The sequence below is a fragment of the Echinops telfairi genome, unplaced genomic scaffold, assembly GCF_000313985.2.
Source record: "Echinops telfairi isolate 266 unplaced genomic scaffold, ASM31398v2 ScPeMD7_8;HRSCAF=38, whole genome shotgun sequence".
NCBI lineage: Eukaryota > Metazoa > Chordata > Mammalia > Afrosoricida > Tenrecidae > Echinops > Echinops telfairi.
Genome location: NW_022103905.1, coordinates 18,179,730 through 18,195,150, shown reverse-complemented (window position 1 = coordinate 18,195,150; position 15,421 = coordinate 18,179,730).

The window sequence follows — 15,421 nt, the reverse complement described above, 5'->3', positions numbered from 1 at the left end:
GCTTAGCCATCCTCGGGGTCATTTCTCTGAACTGACTTTCTCATGATCGACAGCCTACAATCAAAAGCAGCAGTAAACGGCTCATCGTCTTCGTCATCGGCATCTTCTGTGTGAGCTGGCGTGTGTTGTGCTTGACCATCTTGGAGACAACAGTTGATGGTCACAGGATTTGTGCTGATCCTTGATGCTTTTCAAATAAAGTGCAGCTGACAAAAACCTGCTCCAAGTTGTCTGCTTCTGTAATTAAAAGTATAAATGTTTCAAGTCGAATACATCCTATTAGTAAGATTTTTAGGAAACAAAAATTTAATTTATTCACATTCGATATGGTCTGTAAATGCCACCATTCTATGCCTTCCACTGGCCTTTGATTAGCTATGGATTAATAAAACTTTTATATCTCCTTTGTCAGCCTCATTTTGAACTCTGTTTTTGCATACTGTTACTATTAAATAAATGAATTAGTGTCCAGAAATGTGTCATGCATATTACGGAGCAGCAGGAAGCATAATACAGCGGTCAGCTCCCCAGGAGCGTTATAAATCCTAATGCACTCGGTAACCTGCTCACGTGGACCTATTAAAAGCATGATGATTTAGTGGAGCGGTATTTGTGCTTAACAATGGGATTTTAGTTAATTCAAAACAATGTAAATCATCTCCAATTAAGGTATTTGACTATTCGCAGTTGCTTGCCAGAGAATCTATACTATTGCGAAGCCAAAGCGGGGATTTTTCTCTTTTTCTTTTTTTTTGGTCAGATTCTTTTTTTCGCTTCGCTTTAACTGGATTATGTAGCTGCCTCGTTTACATTCGTAGCTTGTGTTAAAATTAACCCAGCCCTGGAGATCCTCTGTATTGGGTGCAGTTAGTTAGTTCCACCAAAACAATTTTGAGCATCAAGGAGAAAAAAAAATAAGGGTTGTGGGCCGGAGCTGGGGCTCTGGGCTGCCCCGTGCGCGTGGTCACTGCGCTGGCGCTGCTGCTGGGTGGCGGGGACGCGTTCCCGGGGGCAGCGCGGGCCTTTTTGGTGGCTGCTGTTACCAAAGTCTACTCCCTTCCGATCCGTGTCAGTAGCTTCTTGAGTCGCGGCACTGCTGCTGCGTCTGTCTCCGTGGGCACCATGCCGACCAGGGAGGATATTCGCGTTTCAAACAGGCTCTTTCAAGCTCAAGGTCTCAGAGGATTGGAGCAGGGACCATCGGGATGATTAAGCTGGGCCCTGGGCCGCATTGGGCCCGGGGCCTCTGCCGGTTCGCCAGCCCGTCCCAGTCCTGTCAGTGAGGCTGGGAGGGAGGATACACTTTCTGGGAAGGTTTAGTGTGGACACTGTGGCTCTAGCTGTCCAGGGATAAAGGCGTGACCTTCCAGGTCTTCGCAAACAAGTGGGGGAAGAGCTGGCTTCCCCGTGGTGGAAATGCACACGGCAAAAGCCCATTTTTAACAGCACAGTTGTGGCGTCATCTTCTGTGTGAATCGGTGATACAGAGGGTTAGTGGCTTTGTAATAATCAAAACCTGTCTTCAAAGCGTAAGGCTTTTTATAAGCTGCATGGTGGCTAAACCACTGCTTATGTGATGGAGTCCTGGAGGCACAGAGGGGTCAAGTCCCCAGACACACCCTGGGAGCTCCATGCGGCTGTCTGTCTGCATGAAGGGGGCAGCCTTGGGCCTCCTGTGGGGCAGGTCTACTTTGTCCTTTAGGGTCTCGGAGTGACAAGGCACTTCACGGCCATGGGTTTGGTTTGGGGCTTGGTGGGTGGTCCAAGAAACAAAACCAGTGACACTCACGTATGTCCAAGAAAGAGATTTCTACCAAGAAGTCATCTTCTATGGGGTCCACCAGTCTGACGCAAGCCAGGGCTGCCGGTGAGTGACACAGAACGGTCATGAGGCATGCAGGGAGGTCACAGGCCTCCATGCGGACTGTCCCTGGAGGCAGGCCCACAAGCAGGAGGAGAAAGGGGCAGAGTAGAGAGAGGGACGTTCCCAGTCTCCCCCTTAGCTGAAGCTGCACCATCAAGGGGGAGCATCGGGCTGTGACCTGCCTGACAGGTGGAACGCCATGCCTGCACTTCCGTACAATTCAAGTTGACATAAAAGCATCCGACTGCCACAATGATTTCTTCATTATTTTGTGACATGAGACATGTAAAAAGCAATGCCATCCATACAAAGCCCTTCCCTTTGTATTGCTGAAATATGAACGAAGTTACCTGGATTTTTAGTAACGGCAACAACCGATTTCTAGGATGTTCATTTTGCATAAAAATGACCAATAGTCAGTTTGGTCATTCCTCCTATCAGCCTGGGAGAAGAAGAAACGTCCCGCTGATTCGCTTCGGCTCTTCATTGCGGGAACGGCACGAGTAGAGGGGAGACTCGAGCGATCCATTCTGATCGCGGGGCTGGAGATCTTTGGAAAGTTGCCATAACCTCACAAATATTTGTTAGGAACGCCCCCGTTCCCTGGGTAAGCAGCTTGGGTCCTGCCAGCGGCAAGAGGAAGGGACAGACTAGGCACGGAAGCGGGGATTCTGATGAGACCACTGCCACTTAGTCGTCAGGTGAGCATTCAGTACTCCTGATTGCATTGTGGTATCTTCACGGATAAAATAGTGATGGCAAGCATCTACTGTGGTGCAAATGATCAAGCAGTAGGCTGCTAACCTATGTCAGTTTGAGTCCACCTAGAGGCACCTTGTAAGAAAGACCTGGTAAAATCCACTTCGGGGGAAAGGACCAGCCACGAATTAAACACCCGATGAAACACAGTTAGACTCTGACATCCGTGCGACCGCTGTGACTCAGAGTAGACTCAACGGCCACTGATGTCTGCTCATATCCGAGGTGCTTCTGACCAAGCATACGGATGCCTATCGTTGATCAGTCCCTTGCTATAAGCTGGGCACAGGGTCATCTGATCACCTGGAGACAGGCACTGTCATAAACACCGTCCCTAGAATGACCTCTTCTCTATTGATAAAGAGCCAGAATGCAGGGAGACGAAGGCCTTGTCTGAGCTCACACAGCCATGGTGTCAGCAGTGGCAGAGCTAGGACTGGGACCTCGGGTCTCTTTCATTCCCTAGAATGTGTGCTGAATGATGCCATCCTGCCTCTTGGGTCAGGTAAGCACTCTACCAGGTAGGCAGCAGCATCATAGGCAAGGAGAAAAGCTTTGGGGGCAGTATTGTCTCAGAGGAAGGAGAATCAAAGGCGAGAATATCTGAGGGGTGTAATGCAGAGCCAACCCATTTACCAAAACGATCTTAGCACTTTAGCATGCAGGTCGGATGGGCGTGCTGGTGGGTGGAAACTCATTCATCACTTGGTGGTGAGGCTTTGAGAGCAATTGGATAAGGCAGTGCATGGAAACTGCTCATTTATTGTGCTACTAAGCTATGCCTGTCAACTATTTTGTTGTGCTTTTAATAGATGAACTGACTGGATATTTGGACATGGAATAAGCATAGCCACAAATGGTTATTGTAAAAGTTGTCAATGTATTTATGTTTTAGATTGTAAATGAGTGCTTGTGGGTAGAAGTTAACCCAAACACGCACATGTAATCTCCTTGGTATATTTTTTCTTAAGCCTAACAATTTCTTAAGAAGAAAGGAAGGGAGGAGAGGGATATATGCTAATACTTACAAAATAAAGGGGTAGGGTGCTAGTAAGGTAGTAATTTACCATGACAAAAGTGAGAAAGTGAAAATTTTAAAATAAAGCTTTTATTTACAAAAACAACTTGTTCATTCAATAGATAAGCTACCGGATTTAGTAGTTCTAGCTTCTAGTTAGTTTGCCTAATAACTATATTGCAATTTTTTAATCAGAGCATAAACTGAAAGATTCACAATACTTCCAGGCAATACCATAAAATCAATATGTTTTCTCAAGCATTTAGAAACAAACCAAAGTCTATAAAAGTATTCATTATCTGACTATCGACTGCTGTTTTTGGTGGTGTATTTCATTCTATCAGTATATTTGTAAATATCTCAGTGCTAGCAGCTCGGTGGAGACTCAGGAGAATGAAGCGTACAACAAATCCCAGGTTAGAGAGGGTGAAAAAGGGCTGGTGTTCATTGGCTGTTTTTAAATAACTTACATTATAGCTGAGTTCTGGAAAGAGTTCATGGAGCCTGTGCCTTGTCACAATGAAACAATATGGTTGTTGGTAAGGATCATGAATTGAGCCATGTCCTCCCCAAATATTTGTCAACTTGGCTGGGCCATGATGCTCAGGGCTTAGGCAGCTAGATGATGATACACACTGACAGAGGTTTAATGACGCAACTATCCCTCATGATGTGATTAGCCAATCGACTATAAGGGGATTAAAGTGGGGTGCAACGTCCTTATTCTGGTGACTCCCCTGATGCTACGTAAGGGGCGTTTCCCTGAGCCACAGCCTGTATCACCTTTTGTCTTAGCTAAAAAGAGAGAGCAGCTGGCTGAGGGAGAGAGAGGTTTAGATCTCACTAGTCCCAAGAAAGATGAGTCAGAAGCAAACACATCGTCTGCGTTGAAAACCTCTGAGACGCAGGGGAAGACGTATGGAGGCGCCAAGACACATGGAGATCTCCAAGGGATTCTGGGTTCACAGATGTCGAAAGGGGACAAGGACTTCCCCCTAGAATGGATGCAGAAAGAAATCCTTCTCCACCAGCTCGCACCCTGAGCTTTTGCTTCGAAACTCCCAAATTGTGAGAGGATACATTTCTGTGTGCGAAAGCCATCACTGGTGGTGTTTCTGTTCTAGCTGCATGAGGGAGCTAAGACAGTTACTCTAGAATGTTTCTCTTTTCTCATAAAACCAATATGATTGCAAAAACAACAACCACGAAACTGCCCCAAGTCTGCAGTTGGATAAATGTGGTCACTTTCCCCCTGAGGCATTTCATTGAGCTCTTCTGAACTTCTGCCCCAAAGCTCAGGCCAGTATGGCTCACAGAATGAGGCAGCCCAACTTGTTAACCAGTCCAAATGGAACTCTACCCAGAGTTCCCACCCCTGAGTCTAGCCCATCTCATTATTGACATCTTGACCCACCTGTTGCTTTGATTCGAACTCTAGAAATTGTTTCTGAACCCGTTCTCTCCCTCACGGCCACACCTCAGTTTTATGATATCTACTTCTGGAACATCTGCTCCATTTTCTTCCTCTCCTTGGCCCCAATTCTTGTCTTACCCCATCATGTTCAGGAAATAAAAACTAGCTCACTGGCCTCCTGCATCCTCTCTGTTTCAGCTTCAAACCAAGCACCGCACCTATTATTCAAGCACCGCACAAGGGGATTTCTCTCTCCCTTTCAAATTTCTTCAATGGCTTCCTGATGCTTTTAGGTAGGAGAGAATCTTCTTAAAATCTTAAAACTTAAAATCTTCAAGTTGGCCTCCAAGGCTATCGCTTCACTCTTTTGATGCCCCCCCCCCCCACTATCTCTATTGTTTTTTCTTCCGCACTCTCTTCATTGCAGTCTTACCGGCCTAATTTTTGCTCTCGGAACTTGCCAAGTTCTTCTTCATTCCGGGTCTTTGCATACGCGGTTCCCTCTATCCTCGCTTCTCTGTCTGCGTTAGATCTCACTGTAAAGGCCTCTCCTTCAGAGTTCTTCCCGGGACCCCTTTTCCAAAGTAAGCTCCGGTTCCATTTTCTTATAGAACCCTATCACAGCCCTCATAGCAATGTACGATTACGTATGACTTGCCTCCTACCTCCCATCAGATGGTACATTCCACAAGGATACGGACTGCATCTGTGTGCTCATGGATGATCCCTTAGAAGCACAGTACAATGACCATCTCCATTGCCACCAAGTCTATTCTGACCCGTAGTGACCTTCTCTGGAGTTTCAGAGACTATAAATCATTCTGAGAGCAGATAGCTTCCTCTTTCTCCCAAGGAGCGGCTGGTGGTTTGCACCAGTGACCTTGCAGTTAGCAATCTCACTCTTATCCAACAGACCTTCCTACCTGGTACCCAGCTGCACTTGCAAATGTGCTGATTGACTGGATGAATGTGTAAATGATATGTTCTGCCCATACTCCATCTGTCTCTGAAATTAGAGGACTTACACAAACACAAAAGAAGCAAAGGTTTCTAGAAAATGTCCCCAGAATGTTCTTCTCAACATGCCCCAGTTATCTTCAAGAAAGAATTGCTACCATGTGTGATCTCGGATGGACAAATTCCCTATGGAAATGCCTAATTTCCCATTCCCGTGCATCTACCTGATCTTTCCTTCATGACCCGCTCTAGTGCCACATTCCACAATCACCTCCTCTGCTGCCTCCAGAACATATGGCTCTTTTATTGGACATCTATAGTACTTGTGAATTGATCCCTTTGGATTAAAGTATTGTCCGAGAATATTCAAAGTCTCATGAACAGCCAGAAGAATTAATACCTTGAACTTGGAAGAAGTACAGCCCACATGCTCCGGAGAAGCGAGGGTAGTGAGACGTCATCTTATGTACTGGGGATATGTTCTCAGGAGAGACCAGCCCCTGGCAAAGGACGTCAGGCTTCTTAGAGCAGAGGGTCAGTGAACGAGAAGACCCTCAACAAGATGGATTGATTCAGTGGTGCACAATGTGCTCAAACCGAACAGTAATGGTGAAAATGACATAGGATTGGGACGTGTTTCTTTCTGTTGTACATAGGGGCGCTGTGATTGCTAGCTGACTAGATGGCACCTAAGGACAACATAATACTTATGATGATATGTTCTAAGGAAATGGAATATAATATCCGCAAAGCTCAAACCTTAAGATTCAGACCCAGAGCAAGGATGTAATGTAAAGCTCACCTGAAACCATTAGTACCCAAGCAAGATTTATTTGAAAATTCCTGATGATGGTTTCTGCTATGTAATAATATTTATTTGGTGTGTACCATGTGCTAAGTCAGGAATCTGGGTGACACAGTGATTAAGCACACAGCTGCTAAGCAAAATAATCCCCGAAGATTCCCAAACCCATGGCCACACAGGTGCAACCCAAATGTGTGTATGTGGGTGTGTGTGTGTGTGTTTGATTGGTTGCTTGGTAATTAGTACCTCAGAGGACAATATGTCAGTAGAGACGTGCTCTAGCTGCCGTGTTGGGTGATGCATCTTGGAGGTTTGTTCTGCATGGACCTATCATCAGCGGGTGCGAGGGCAGCAGAGCCTAGTTGTCACAGCAGTAACTATGACAGAGGCGCGGCCTGATTGGTGCTCCTTCCTTCCCAAACTCTTTTCCAGAACAAACTCCTGCACCTGAACCCTTGTTGGCATTCGGAGAAACGCAGTCTAGGACATGCCTCGACACTGCCAATCAACTTCACATGTAGGAGACTAAAAACAACTAAACCTATTGTAGGTCATGGCTTCATTGCGGTCTCTAGGACGGTGATGTTCCCTGGTCAGAAATAAAAACCTATTCAGTTGAATAGAAGAGCATCTATGAGGCTCTTGGGAAGTGAAGATAAATGAGACAAAAATACTGTTCAGGGAATACATAGTCTATCAGACAAAGCACCGAAAAGCTTCTCCTAAGCCTGAGCTTTAAAGAACAAGAAAACTTGATTAAGGATCTCGACTATTCCCATTAACCTATAGGACTAAAGACCCCATGGTTACAGTCCCGCAGACAGTAGGCCTGATGCAAAGTCCGATATAGCTTTCTTTCCCCTTTGCAATAAGTCCGGACTGTCAATATTACAAACGTCATAACCTCACTCCAAACACACTGGAGCCCAAAGTAATCCATTGGCTACAGCTCCGTCATTGCAGAGGGAAGGGACACTGGTTTCAGACACGGTTGGACCCTGAGTCTCAAAGCTGTCATCAGGGGGTTTGCCTGTTACCCTCTCTCATGGTTGTTTGCCTCTGGGTTGGCTTCACTCACAGACAGGCCACTCTACCCAAAGGAAAAATTTGGTTTCTAGCAGGTACTGGCTTATCCTTTTAACTTGGGACCCCAACAAAGAAGATCCCCCATCACCTCACAGGAATGACTGTCTCTGCTTAGGTCACATGTGTAAACTAAGGTGACCAGATGTCCCACTTTTGGCGGGACAGTCCCGCTTTTTGGTGTTTTTAAAAAGTCCTGATTTTGGGAAAGAATGCATGACAAGCTAGGGAACGGTCTATTTGGTCCATATAGACAAAATTTTTAATCAAGAACCACTCCCCCACCCCCAGGTCAATGGTGTCCCGTTTTAAATCTGGTCACCGTAGTGTAAACTCTGGCCAGGGCTGGGTCTTGTGTTCATGATGTCCTAGAAGAAGTAAACATGCAATGGGGACCTTGCTAGCAAGATGACCACGCCAAGTGTTTCTTTTATTAGAAGGAGGCTGCCTCCAGGCCATCGTTCCTGGGATTCCAGAGCCCTCCAGAGATGCCAAGGGCAGCTAGGTCTTCCTCCTCTCTGAAGGCTAGCACTTCACGGGTCAATATGATATTCAAGTCTTTTCCTAATAAGATCATCCATAGCTGCAGCTGCTGGACCAAACTCCTCCCACTGGGGGTAGGGGGTGGAGAGTAGAAGAAGGAGCAGACAGCGGCATCATCAGCAGTAAGACCTTCCTGGAGAGCGGGAGATGGCCACTCTTGTCTGCCACTGAGTCAAGGGCAAGGGCAGCTCCCCCAACCTTGTAAAGTGTTGGGATTCAGAGTGAGGATCCTCGGTTGCCAGAAGAGCAGCGGACCAAGGCTCGGTTCCGGCTCTGGGCGCATGCCAGGGACATCGTCATCCATGGTGCTGCCAAGTGACAACGCCAGAGGGGTGTACTGCCTTGCAGTGTGCTGGCTGCCACATGAGGCTGATTTCTCCACCGGTCCAACTCAGAGCAGGATGCGTCCTTGCACAACAGTGACGAACAAAACGGACGTTTCTCTCCTCGGTCCTTCCTCCCCTTCCCCCAAGCCTAAGTGCTTCTACTGCAGTCCCTGTGGTACAAGTGGTGGACGCGCTCAGCCACTAACAGCAAGGTTGGAAATTGGAGTCTATTTGGTGGGCATGTTGGAAGAATAGCCTGGCTCCCTACTCCTGGAAATCAGGCAGGCACAGGGAATCCTATGGAGCCCAATTCTATTCTGACACACACGGTTGCCAGGAAGCAGTCACCTTGACCATGACCCTTTTAGCCTAAAGCTAAAGCCCAACCCACTGCCATGGAGTCAACTCCGACTCAGAACAACCTGATAGAGGGTTTCCAAGACTGTACCTCATCTTTCTCCTGATGAGCAATTGGTGGGTTTGAAATGCCAGCCTTGAGGTTAGTAGCCCAATGCCTAACCCACAGTGCCAACAGGGGTCCTTCTTCTTAGCCTAAGAAGCACTTTATAAACCAGCTACTGCCAAGTCAATGGACGCCTGGCAACTCTAGGAGGGGGTCAAGATGAGTTGGAATGGTTTGGGGCACAGCAGCCTGGGTTTGGCTTGGCTGGTGCTCTGTGATGCCTGGTCCTTCTTAGTTGTCCTGCGAGAGCCTTCCATGAGCAGAGGGCAGCAGCCCATGGCCTTTCCATCACATAGTGACCTTTCCCCTCACGCCTCCTCTTGCGTGGCTGTCCCAGTGGTGCCGGGTTTCACAGCCTCCTGGTGAGATTGGATTTGAAAAAAATCACCCACTGAATCTTGTAGATCCAATGCCTTTCCCCACCTCGCTTCCCTTTAGCTTTTAATTAGCCACCTTCCCTCATAGTTTTGAAGTCTGGTTATTTAAAATTCATCAGTGAACTGGTCCTCTGGGAGTAGTTCTCAATTACAAATTGAAGACTAATTGTGACGAGATCACCGTTGCGCCATGACGCCTCCACTGTAATTGCTTCCTAAATTAACTCTCGCTTCTTATTTAACACTCAGGTAAGGCGGTAAATGGAGCTGCAGCTCATACCAGGACGCCCAGCAGTGGGTGAACTGTGAGTCACACCCCCAATTAAAAAAAAAAAGTCTCTTATTTGAATACTAGGTTGTTGTTGGGTTTTTTTTTTTTTTACAATCTAAAATAAAATCTGTGCAGTGGAAGCAGCAGATTTTGCTAACACTGGAAACAGTTTGCTGCATAAAATTCCCTAGAATTCTCCAGGCTCTTGCCAGTCTTATGATTAAAAATCTGGAACCCATTGCTATGGGGCAGACCCTGGATCTTGATGGAGGGTTTTCAAGCTGTGACCTTTCAGCAGTAGATTACCAACCAGCTCTTCCAAGGTAGCTCTGCGAGGATTCGAACCACCAGATTTTGGGTTAGCAATGAGCATTTAACCCAGGGACCCACAGTCTCTTGACAGACCAAATGGAAAGCAAAGCAGTCCTCCCATCACACACACGCCAGTTTGGGGTATTTTTTTGTGTTGCCTTGGTGAATGGCCGGGGGCACAGCAGCCTGGCTTTGGCTTGGCTTGTGGCTCTGTGATGCCCAGTCTTTCTCTGTGAGCAGAGGGCAGCAGCCCATGGCCTTTCCATCACATAGTGACTGCCCCTTCCAGGAGTTCATGGGAAAATGAAATTAAAAGATCCTCAGGGATACTGTTAAGCTTTGGGCTTCTAACTGCAAGGTTGGCTGTTCAAACCCTCCAGCCGGTCTGGGGAAGAAAGGCGAGGCTATCTGTCCTCCCAAGATTGACAGCATCGGAAACCCTAGTGAGCAGTTCTACTCTGCCTTAGTCAGGACTGCTAGGAGCTGACTGGACTCCCTGGCAGTGGGTGGCATGTTGCTCCTCAGTGTGCCTCTGTGTGGGCTGCGGTGGTCTCCTGTGCTAAGAGCTTCTATCCGATCATCGCCACTCTGGTACAAGCAGCAAATGGGAGAGAGCTACCTTGTTTCCCCCAAAAGAAGAGAGTGTCTTTTATTAAGTTTTGCTCCCAAAGATGCGCTAGGTCTTATTTTCAGGGGATGTCTTATTTTTCCGGGGAGAAGAATATGGTACACATTTATTGTTTTATTAAAAGAGACCTCGCACTTCCCGTCTGCTCTGGTTGCGCTGCAGCCAACAGTGAGCTGCGCAGCAGCACCCGCCGCTACGGTCCAGAGTCCAGTGTTATGGTGGCTTTTGGGGGGGCCTTATTTTCGGGGGGGGCTTATTTTCAGGGGGATGCCTTATATTTCAGCGAGAGGCAAAACTGTAAGTAGGTCTTATTTGCAGGGGATGTCTTACTTTCAGGGAAACAGGGTAGTTGGAACTTAACCTGAGAAGGAGCCTAAAGACAGAACCATAGTAGGGGGTGGGGAGGAGTGGGAGAGGGGAGGGGGTGGTGGAAGGTAAGAGAGAGCTGCACGAATCAAGATGAGAACAGATGATCAGGAGCTGCTCAGGAAACTGAACCCCAAAGGCTCCCCACGCTTTGCTTCCTTGCAGAAGTTATCCTCAGGGCACTTCCATCATGGAGTCGAGGAAGTGACTTCCACGTGTCTGATTCGAGCTGGACCTGAACTTCAGACTTGGACTTAAAGATGCACTTTGGTATTTACTGGCAGAAATACAAAACACAGTCCCTGCGACTTCCTGGTTGTTGCCATTTTAGGTCCTGCCACTGCAGAGTGACCGCTGGGAATTCTGGCCTTCACTGTGCTGTGCTTCATAGACCCCTCTTGAACTTGGTCCAGTTGTTCTTCTGGGGACTGTGCTCATCTACAGGCACTTGGGGCTTTCGGCAAAGAATGGTTCTATGTCCTTCTCTCAGAGCATCACCCACGGCATCTCCCAGTGACTCAAGATAGAAAATGCCCTCATCCCATACAGAGCTAGAAATGGAAGGGTGACTTTCCTGAGGTACACCACACCCAGGTCCAGCTGAGCCCCACAGGGATGTCACTCACATGGACTTGCCAAATAATAAACCCAAACTTCTCCCATCTGGTTCTGCCTTGCCCGTTTGTTTTCAAGACGAAGTTTTATTTTTTCCATATTGTACGTATAATTGCTAGTCATTGTGTATAGAGCCCTTGGAAACTACAGGAAAGTAGGAGCAAGAGTGGAACCGCACTGGAGTCCACACCTACCAATAACTATGGTTAGCATTTTGGTTCTCTGACTTTCCTTGACATCAAACGTATTTTTTCTGGCATGCTACTGGTTGCATTCTTTCTATTTTCATTAATAGCATCTGCATAGTTTCTCTGTTAATAGGCATTTAACTGTGTTTAGTGGATGTATACTATCCCATTGAGTGTCAGATCTTGTCCTTGACCATGCTGTTGTTGGTGGCTGTGAAGGAGATTCCAGCGCATGGTGACTGTGTGCAGGATAGAACGGGTCCACAGGGCCTGCGGTGGCTGACTTTTAAGACTCAGTTTACCCAAGCTGTCTTCTGACGCACCTCTGCATAGGTAGTAGCACGCATAACCATTGCCCCCACCCAGATAATCAACCTAACTGAGGCAACATTTCTCATGTTTCACTGTTGTGAATAGCGCTATGGTGCAAAAACACCTTTTAGGTATTTGTGCTAGTTTCGTCATAAAAGATTCCCTCAAAGGGAGCTGAATCAAAGGTATGGACATTTTTAAGACTTCTTGATACTCATGGTCAAAGTTCAGTTTTTTGGCATATAAGAAAGCAGAGTTGAACTTTAAAATGAAAACACCCCATGCAGGTCTGAAACGATAAACCTGAGAGTAAGCAGTTGCCATGAACTTGATTCCAACGCTTCAGGACCCTGTGCACGTCAGAGGAGAACTGTCCCACATTAGGTTTTCTTCTGATCTTCTGCTGTGCTTTGGGTGGAGGCGTACACAGCACACTGAGCTCTGTGGCATTGGTTGCAAGCCCTTCAGGGTCATGGCACTCTTCTCACGTCCTCCCGGGGTTCCGACTTCCAACCAGCCTTCTTTCCTGTGCCTTCTTGTCTTTGGAGCTTTCTTTTCAGCAAACTCCACCCTTTTGGTCACACGTGGTTGATTGTTCTGAGGACTGTGTTCTACGCAGCTGTGATGGTTCACTTTATAGGGCTGTCTATTGTTTGGCTGGAAGTTGGTCCCTGGGAGTGGGCTCCGGTCCCTGCCTAGTGGGGTGTCTATGGACCACCGTGTCAAGTGTGCCACCAATCTTTAACAGACCTATAAGTCTGGTCGTTTACCTACTTTTTGTCCCTCTCCTACTCTCTTTGGAACCTTCTACTGAGATCTCTATGAGTGAGATCGGTAGTGGTTACTACACACCACCTAGTTCCTCTGAGCTCTGAGTGGTGGAGCCTGTGCGTCGTAGGACCCGTGAATCCTTTGGGACAAGTGTTTTCTGACTCTTTGATTTCGTTTCCCCTTGGCTCTGCATGGGGAGTGACCAATAGTTGCATCTAAGGACGGCCCTTCAAAAACTTTTAAGATCTACTCATCAAACTAGGATGTGGAGCAGCTGTAATGCCCCTAGATCGATGTGTCCCCAAGACTGGTCCTAATCCCTCACCAGGGACTCAGCCTCTTAAGGTGCTGAGTTATGGCTCAGCGTTTGCTGGCCTTTTAAAAAAAAAGTTGAGAAAATCATTTTATGGCAGCCACTTAATGATTGCAGGGATAGGATTAGGTGATCTGAAATCAAATAGACTTTCACAAGGTTGTCACTATCCATTCCAAATCAAAACCACACTCACTGCCATGGAGCCCGTTCTGATGGACAGCAGCCTTACAGGACACTGTAGGTTCCTAAGACTGCAAGTCTTTATAGAAGCAGAAAGGCTCATCTGTTCCCCTCAGAGCAGCAAGTGGTTTCAAACTGCTAACCTCGAGGTTAGCAACCACGACATGACCAGGGCTCCCAGTATGCAATGCTGGCATATATTTCATTTGGGGTTAGCTCTCTTATACAGCTGGTGAACGAATGGCTCTTTTGTACTTAAAAATCCACATGTGTATGTGTTTTCTATGTCTGCACATGTCTGGGTTCACACATACACACACAGAGAGTCAGCCTCAACACAAAGACCATGCAGATAGTTAAATGAAAAGTAGAAGGTCCAGAGGATGAGGAAGACCCTCAGGGAGAGGGATGGACAGGGTGGCTTCAACCATGGACTCAAACACACAAAGCAGCGGTTTGGAGAAAGGCCGGGACTGGACAGAGTTTCCCTCTGCTGTGCAGGGCATCGCTCTAAGTGGGACCAACCCAAGGTGACCTAAAATGAACACGTAAATAGATCTTTGCATGAAGCCGCTTTAACGTCTCCCTTTTCAACCCCCACCCCCCACCCCAATTTTCAGTTGTGTTTTCTTAGATGGGACAGGGGATGCTGCCCGTTGTTCCTTCAGGCAGAATGCTCCTCTCCCCCTTTCTAGCACACTACACGGTGAGCCAAAAGCATCAGAATTTGCTAACAAATCCCTGTACCTGCTGCTTGGTGCTGCTCCCCCCACTCCCCCTGCTTTCCAGTATCACTGTTTGGCCGATCCAGCGCCCTTTGAATTCCCAGTTCAAAGACTCTTTTGTTAGATAGCCAATGTATTCCCAAGAAGATTGGAAACAGCCATAAAAGAGACCCACATTCTGTGTGCGGCGGCGGCATCTCGCCTGTCTGATCCAGCACATGGTGCTTTCGAGAATGCTTCCCAACATCCCAGCCCGGCACAGCGGGCAGCGCGGGACACACGGCCCTGCTTTAATGCATATTCACAAGGTGTCCTGGTCCCCTGTGAGGTGTAATGAGTGCCCACTGGGTACTTTGTATCCCTGTTAAGAGCAGAGTGGTGGCAAATCCCAGGGAAGCCAACATACTAAAATATTGTAATCTGATTCCTCAGGCACCGTTTTTACTCCCCTAGCTCAGCGATTAGAGATTTCCCCCTAGAAAAGTTATCCACATGAAAAGTCTTCAAATCAGAAATTGTACACTCAAGAAGAAGAGGATATATGTAGATCTCTGATCATTCCAGAAATAGGCACCTTCGTGCTGGTGCCCATATTTACCAGTGCATACGTATGCCACCAGGTGTACAGGTACTCCTGACATCTGAATGCGAGAAAAAGGTAGCCCTGCTTGTTGTGCCTGTCTGCTTGAAGCACAGGAAGCAGTCCATGCTCAGGTAAGACAGAGATCTTTGAAGGCTCCCTTAGCTTGGGTTCTGATCAGATGCATCAATCGGCTTCTCACCTAGTGGATGGCTCATTCATTCGTGATCTTTAGAACGGACACAGAACAGATCCACACAATCACGAGGGCAGAAACATCTGGGACTTGGTGTAATGAGAAGCTCCCACAACCTCTTTAGTGGTGATTGCATTGCAAGCACCAGATAGCTTCCACACTTGTTTTTACAAATGATACAAATTAGCACCCAAGATCTGAAAGCTATACTGTCTTGTAAAAACATTGGGGAATTTAGCCAGGCCTTGGGTAGCTTGGGCAAATATATGTATTAACCTAGATACCCTTTTAGGACTTTTTGTAGCAAATCACACACACACACACACACACACACACACACACACACACACAC